The sequence below is a fragment of the Passer domesticus genome, chromosome 9, assembly GCF_036417665.1.
Source record: "Passer domesticus isolate bPasDom1 chromosome 9, bPasDom1.hap1, whole genome shotgun sequence".
Lineage (NCBI taxonomy): Eukaryota > Metazoa > Chordata > Aves > Passeriformes > Passeridae > Passer > Passer domesticus.
This window is the reverse complement of record NC_087482.1, coordinates 7578104-7583558: the sequence shown is the minus strand read 5'-3', so window position 1 is coordinate 7583558 and position 5455 is coordinate 7578104. Positions and strand designations below refer to the sequence as shown.

The following is a 5455-nucleotide window of genomic DNA, read 5'->3' as shown; positions in this document are numbered from 1 at the left end:
CAGCCCTGGGCCCGGCCCCTTCCCTCTCTGCTCTTCTCTGTGGCTGCACAGAGCACATGGAAGGACACACTGGCATTGCACACAGGAGGAAGACTGACAACTAAATGCTCCTTCCTCCCACTGACAGCGATCCTGTGGGAGCCCTCAGGGCTCGAGAAGGGAGCAGAGCAAATTATCCATATTCCATCAACCTTCAGATTATCTTAAGTGAAAGGTCAAATGTATGAGCTCTTGACACCTGGTCACTGTGTATTCTCTCAGGAAAGGTACATTGAGCAGTTGCCTCCAGGATTTCCCATGAGTCTCAAGCCATAATCCAGCAGGTTTCCCAGATAATCCATGTCTTGATCCCAACCTAGAGGTTTGCAAGGATCAGAACCATTTCCATGATGTGCTGGGATCCCCTTCTGCCTCAGGGAACTGGGCACTGCATGTAGGTCAGGTAAGGCCATGGGAGCCAGATGTGAATGGACAAGGCCAAAGCTGCTCAGGGGCCTGGGGAGCTCTGGGCAGGCTCATGGTCAATCCCTATCCTCTTTGCAGGCCCTGTGCAACATCCCTGGAGAGGTGCCTGGAGCAGCCCAGGGCCCGTGGGGATTCTCTCAGTCGCACAAGGAAAATGCTCCTTGAATCCCTGTGGAGAACTGCAGCAGGCAGTGCTGCAAGTATCCCTCGCAAACTCCCTCCTGCCTGTCCTCCCAGCCGCCCTTCCTCCATCTGCTGGGACAGCTCCCACAGCCCAAAGGGACCCAGCCAGGCCCACTAAGGACACGCTGGATTCTTGCTCTGCCCCTCTGTCCTTTCCCCACCATGGGCAACCCATGCAGTCTCTCCCAGGTTTCGGGACGTCTCCCACACAGGGACCCCAGCAGGACTGCTCAGTACCAGAGTGCCCTGAGCCTGCTCGGGACAATTCCCCTGGGCTGTGCCCTCACTTCCAGGCAGCAGAGACAGCAGCTCAAGTCTCAGCATGGCTCAGGCCCAGAGGCACAGCAATTACCTCCTGTGACTGTGCCTGGCATCGCCTCCAGTCCTACAGCAGAGGCTGGCATGGAACCACTGCTTCCTTCAGGAAACACCGCCTTCTGCCCAGCCTCTCCATCCACTTCTGCAGAAGGGAAGAGGGATGGCTGGATCAGGTGGGGCTGTTCCCCATTGGGGAGGTGGCATCGTCAGCAGCCAGTACTTGTGAAAGTCATGGTTAAGGATCAGGAATCCACACAATTTTCTGGGTAGGCCAGGGTCCACTTTCAGGATAACACCCGCCCTTAGTGATCATCCTGGAGACTATGAAATTTCAGGGGATCTCAGACCAGTGGTGCAGTTTGGGCTGCCTGTCAGCTGATGCCAAATGCCTTCCTGCAGGGGCTGGGCAGAAGCTGCAGCCAGGTCAGGCTGGGAAACAGCCCTGCAGGGAGTGAAAGCAGCAGCGGGGCAGCAAGGCTGCCATGGATCCCTTCCTGCTATGCCGGGCACGGCGTGTCCAGATGTGCAGCCAAAGCCCCCGGCTGCTGAGTCCCAGGGGAAGCATGAGGGAAATGCACCCACCTTGTCCTCCTCCCTGCAGCAATTCTTTCAGCATTTGCCTCATGTTTTTGGATGGCTCATGGTGTTTCTGGTGTCCTGTAGCTTTGTTCTTTCCCCTCGGAGGACCTTAGAGCAACAGAGTTCCATTTCCCAGGAACGGATCCCACAAAAGCAGGGCTCAGCTGGTGGGGTCATCAGGGACACACTACTCACCTCTGCCATGGGAGCTGGGCTTTTGTGTAGGAATCAGCAAAGCAGCTGGACAAGTCCTCCCTGCAGACACACCTGGAACACAAGAGCCACAGAAGCTTCTGTCACCTGATTCCTGCCAGGTTCACAACAATTATTCCTTGGTGGCACACTGAGAACATACCTGACGGTGGCTCAGATAGGACCAAGGCTTTATGCATCCAAGCTAATGGAGAAGCCTTCCCAGACACCTCATCTAGAAGGGAGCAGAGATCAGACCCATTTCCATGGTGTGCTGGAGTCCCCTTCTGCCTCAGGGAACTGGGCACTGCAAGGGGCTCAGGTAAGTTTGTGGGAGTCGGACGTGAATGGATAAGGCCAAAGCTGCACAGCAGCCTGGGGAGCTCTGGGCTGGCTCCTGGTCACACTCCAGACTCTTTTCAGGCCCTGTGAAACATCCTTGGATGTAGGAATGTAGGAGAGTGCCCCCTAATTACAGAGTGGCAAAGCTAACCTTTATCCCCCAAAAAAGGAAAGAAGCCCAGAAGTTTCTCCCAACGATCAGGTGACAAGCCACCTCAAAGGACCCCAGAGGCTTCAGTAAAAACTCTGGGTCACCTAACTGGATAGAAGCCAAAAAGTCCCGCCTGACCCATCAGGTAGAAAAGGGGAGGACAAAAGAACCAAAGGGCTTTTGTGAAGGTGTTTCTACCAGTGGCAGACTGCTGTACCTCGATCGGATTTTTCTGTTTGTTATTTTGCCTTTTATTAAACCTTTTTGTTTCTAACACTGCAGCAGAAGCCATCCTGCTCATTATTTGCCAAAGGTAATAGCTGAGCTATCCTTGGGTGTGCTGGGTTCCCTTTTTGAAGGTTTATAACACCTGGCCCCAGAAAAAAGAACCCAGCATGTGGCGCCCGGACAGTATTTCTCCTATTGAGGAAGATGGTCTAGGGATTTTTTGATTACCTCAATCAAAATAGGACATTTTTCCTTGGTATTTGTGTTTTTGAGGGAGCAGGCCTGCACCTGAGTTTTTTGTCCCTTTAAAATAGAAAACCCAGAAGAAGGCATTTGAGATTGAGAGGGAATCTCGAATCAAAGCCTCATACTGGTGAAGAGGAGGCTGTAATCAGAGACGGGACTGGAGCAGCACCGCAGCCTCAGAGGACTCTGCCGCTCAGCTCAGCTGATTTGTCACTGTTGTGACCCAGGACCGGGGAGGAATTTCATACCAAGAAGCACAACTGGAAAACTCTGGTGAGTGCCACCATGGGAAATCGGTTGTCTTTAGCTGAGCAGGATTTTTTTTTCATATTTCATTTATAAGTTAGAAATTCAAGATATTCAGTTTGACAAGAAACAGCTTAAAAAGCTTGTAAAATGGGTCTTAACAGAGTTCCCAAACTCAGACATGTCTCAGAAACTCGATCCAGACTTCTGGGATTCGGTCGGACTGAAATGACATAACATGGAAAAGAATAAGAAGTCCAACTTAAAGCTGCGTCCAATATTCAGGACGGTGTTAAAATTTGTAACAATGGAAAGTGCAAAGCAAGCAAAGAATGCACACAAGCAAGCAAAGATCAGGGACAGGGCAGAATGCAGGCAGCAACAGCAGGACCGGGAGGAGAGGAGAAAGAGGAGTTCTGAGGGGACCCAGAAGCCTTCCCTTATTCCACTTGAGAACCAGAAACCCCAGAGGAGTGGCCGGGAGGTGGCCAGGCCAGCCGCACCCCCCTTCCCCACCCCCGTCCTGGGAGAGAGGGGAGCAGACCAGCCCTGGCCAGGCTCCTCTGCAAACCACATCTTTCACAATCCCTGCCATACCTAAGTCCTCTGTATTCCCTCTGAAAAGCTGCCTTTGGCGCTCGAAATCGGTGAATTTTGGCAGTACAATGGAAAAAAGCCGAGCCGATTGTGCCCACTCTGAGAACAGTGGAGCTCATGGCAGACGCCATGATGGCCCCGGCCCAGCTCCGCCCTTCGTGGGCGTGGCTCGCCCTCCTCCCCGGGCTCCCAGCAGTCCCTGGGTGGCTCCTCCCTGAGCTCCTGCCCATCAGAGCAGGGACACGCCCCTTTTGTGGGCGGAGCCCGGGCAGTGTCCCCGCCCCTGCTCCCCGCCCACAGCCCGGAGGGCACGCCCCCTCCCCGCCGAGCGTGGGAACTGGATGTGATGCCCGGAAGTCACCCTGTCCAAGATGGCGGCGCCCATGTCCGACAATTTACTGGAACAAAAAATAAATTATTCTTATGCTCCACAATGTAATTCCAAATAATCTAAGGAAGAGTTTAACACAGAAGTTGTCACAGATACCTGGCAGAGGATAAGAAAGGATGCAGTTCAGGAAGGAGAGTGGGGAATTGCATCAAAGTTAAAAGTTTTTCCTGTGAGGTGCACAGCAGGTCCTGCACCAAGAGGGACCTGGCAGCAGATCAGTTTTGCTGAGTTAAAAGAGATTTGCAAAGCCTCTCGTTTGTATGGTAGCAATTCTGCATATTTCAGAAGTCTTTTACAAGCCACCTTTACAGCAAATGTATTTACTGCACACGATTTAAAGCAGCTTTATACATCCCTGCTGTCCCCAACGGCATTTTCTCAGTGGGAACTGGCATGGAAACGTTTGTTAAATGACCTTTTAGGAGGTTATGCAGGAACTCCATCCACTGCAAATTTGACTATAGATCAGCTCTCAGGTGGAGGAGCTCATACAGATCCTCAAACACAAGCCCGAACTCTCAATAAACAAGTATTACAGGATATCAAAGAAGCAGCAAAAACAGCTTTGTTACAGGTTCCTGATGGCAACAAACCAGAACTAGATTTCACAGAAATAAAACACAGAATAGATGAGCCTTATATTAAGTTTTTGGACCGTTTGAAAATGGCATTAGAAAAGCAAATTCCAATAGACGGAGCCAGACAAGAGTTATTAAAATGGCTCGCAATTTCTAATGCAAACCCGAGCTGCGAAAAAGTATTAGGTGCATTGCCACAGGGTCCTGAGCCCAGCCTGACCCAGCTCGTGGATGCTTGAACCGCCTGGGCACCCCTGAGCCTGCAGCAGCCATGCAGGCAGAGGTGCTGGCCAGTGCCATCACAGCAGCTCAGGAAAACACCCCAAAGCAGCAGGAAAAAGCAGCAGAAATGCAAACACAAGCCCTAGCAGAGGCTCTAAGAGCATTCAGAGGTGCAATTGAAAACCAGCAGACTCCAAGGGACACGTGCCATTCGTGTGGCCAGAGAGGTCATTTCAAAGGGGATGTCCTGGGGCCCGCAGAAGGCCACTGCCCAGAAACAGTGGATGCAGAGGTTTCTGTCACGTGCTAACAGCTGTCACCCAGCACAGGGCTGTCCGTGCCATCTGCCGGGAAACGTGCAGCCCGGCACGGGGCAGTGGCTGCCATGACACAGGAACCCTGCACCAGGGGCAGAGAGCACCACAGGCCACCACGGTCAGAGCTGCAGCACGTCTGTGCAGGACTGCCGACCACAATGTCCCCAGGTGCCAGACTGGAGCTGTCCCCAGCCCAGCCAGTGGTGCTGACCAATGCCATTGCTCACACAGCGCCCACAGGACAGCTGGGGCCTGAACCACAACCACGTCAGTTCCTCATCGTGGGAGTGAGCAGATCCCATGCAGAAGGTTTTTATGTCATTCCAGCTGTGCTCTCTGTCACCTGTTCACAGGAAATTACAGTCTTAGCTTTGTGTCCAGACCCTCCATGCTTTTTACC

General features: G+C 52.5%; 1 long non-coding RNA gene across 1 annotated transcript; it reads right to left on the bottom strand.

Annotated features, from left to right (window-relative positions):
• Nucleotides 1–1555: 1555 nt before the first annotated feature.
• On the bottom strand, nt 1556–3675 carry LOC135307774 (uncharacterized). The gene is made up of 3 exons (XR_010368420.1): nt 3548–3675; nt 1741–1812; nt 1556–1653 (listed from the first exon to the last, which is right to left on the bottom strand). It is a non-coding gene; the product is annotated as an uncharacterized LOC135307774 (long non-coding RNA).
• Between the last annotated feature and the right edge of the window lie 1780 nt (nt 3676–5455).